General features: G+C 42.2%; 1 long non-coding RNA gene across 1 annotated transcript; it reads right to left on the bottom strand.

The window, feature by feature from the left end:
• Positions 1-316: 316 nt before the first annotated feature.
• On the bottom strand, positions 317-1526 carry LOC104958775 (uncharacterized). The gene is made up of 3 exons (XR_799795.1): positions 1446-1526; positions 1069-1180; positions 317-389 (listed from the first exon to the last, which is right to left on the bottom strand). It is a non-coding gene; the product is annotated as an uncharacterized lncRNA (long non-coding RNA).
• Positions 1527-1755: the final 229 nt, after the last annotated feature.

Here is a 1755-nt window from a genome sequence, read left to right as displayed (position 1 = left end):
GTTGGTTCCGCTTCTTTTCTGTTCAACAGATAAACATTAAATCATTTAGATTAGAGCCAACTGGCCGGGCCTTCAGACTCAGAGGGTTCTGGTTCTGATCGGGGTGAGAGCCAGACTGTGGAGAGGAAGGAGGCTTTCGCACAGGACGAAGTTAACTTTTTATACACACACACACACACACACACACACACACACACACACACACACACACACACACACACACACACACACACACACACACACAATAAGTGGTTCAGATAATAATATGATTGTATATTTGATTTTTCCCTCGGATTAACCCTTTGATGTTCTCTTACTCGCTGATCCCGAGGATTCTGGGAACGCCGGCGTCTTCGATGCGCAGGATTCTGATGGAGAAGATGCTGTGGCTGCAGGACGACACATAACGCCTGGTTATTATTAATATACTAATCAAAACAACAGGAGTATGTCAACATTTGATGTTTTTCAGAATTTCTCAAAATAAGATTTTTAAATGTTCAAAAGATTTGACATTTCCGAAGTTTCTGAAAAAAAAAACTTTTCACAGAAATCTCTCAAATTTAAAAAATGTTCCTAAAATTTCTGAATTGTTTACTTTTTTTCAGAATTTTCTCAAAATGTTCTGTTTTTTCTTCTGAATGAGTTTTTTCGGGATTTTCCCAAAAATGTGACTTTTCAACATTTTAATATTTTTTCATACTTTTCTGAAAATGAAATATTTTCCAAAATGTTTCTTTTCTTAAAATGTGACTTCTTTCTGGTGCTATGAGTCCAGCGCAGCCCGTCACTCCTTCATCAGCTCAGAGGTGAATGCAGAGTTCAGAGTCTGGTCACTGCGCTGCTCGTTCACTGAAGCTAGAGTGCAGGAACATATCGGTTTACGTTAAACATGTTTATATTCCTGCACTCCAGCTTCATGTTGAGGTATGAAGGCTTGTTGTTCGTCTCCTGAATGCACGTCTCTGGTTGGCGGCACCTTGAAGAAGGAGCAGCTCTCCTCTCGTTGCACCTGGACAATGAGAATGAGGGATTCTATCTATTCTATGAACCATCATGTTTGAGCACCTCCTGCTGGACAGACTGTTGAGGCGCGTGGAGGAGAAACTCTGGTTCTTCCTCCCGATCTTCATCACTCTGTACGCCTCCTCGGAGCTGCTCGCCTGCACCCAGCGCAGGTCTGCACACAGAGGGGGGTTTAGAGACGCAGCACAACACAAACAACAAACAACAAACATCATGAATGAAGAACTAACCCTGAGAGATGTGACAGAAAGATAACCTAATATCTAATATCTTCAAATAACGTCTGATTAGAAATCTCATTCTTTTTCAAGACTCAAGGCTTTGATTGTCATGTTTGCAGATCTATTGCAAACAGATGTTATTACAATATGATATAAAACAAAACAGCTTTACCTGTAGAGTTTATTAAATGTAATCACCTTTGATGAAGGAGTTCCCCTTGACGTCCTGGGACAGACGCAGCACCGTCCTCCTCTGCTGTCCGCTGGGGACCTGAACGCCACATGACCGTCAGACATCTTTAACTCTTGTAGTGTGCGTGCGTGCGTGCGTGCGTCAGAGTTTCCGTTAGCCGGTAATTATCGGACTACGACCGGTAAAATATGCTGAAGACCGGCAAATCTAAATCTCTCCGGTCAAAGTGTCCGTTCAAAGATAATTTCTGTTTAGCGCAATACCACATCAGTTGCGCAACTTGCGCCACTTATGTGACAGACAAGAATAGTCCAT

Source organism: Notothenia coriiceps, unplaced genomic scaffold (assembly GCF_000735185.1).
Source record: "Notothenia coriiceps isolate Sejong01 unplaced genomic scaffold, NC01 NC01_scaffold00029317, whole genome shotgun sequence".
Classification (NCBI taxonomy): domain Eukaryota; kingdom Metazoa; phylum Chordata; class Actinopteri; order Perciformes; family Nototheniidae; genus Notothenia; species Notothenia coriiceps.
The sequence above is the reverse complement of the archived record's forward strand: the minus strand, read 5'-3'. Positions and strand labels throughout refer to the sequence as shown.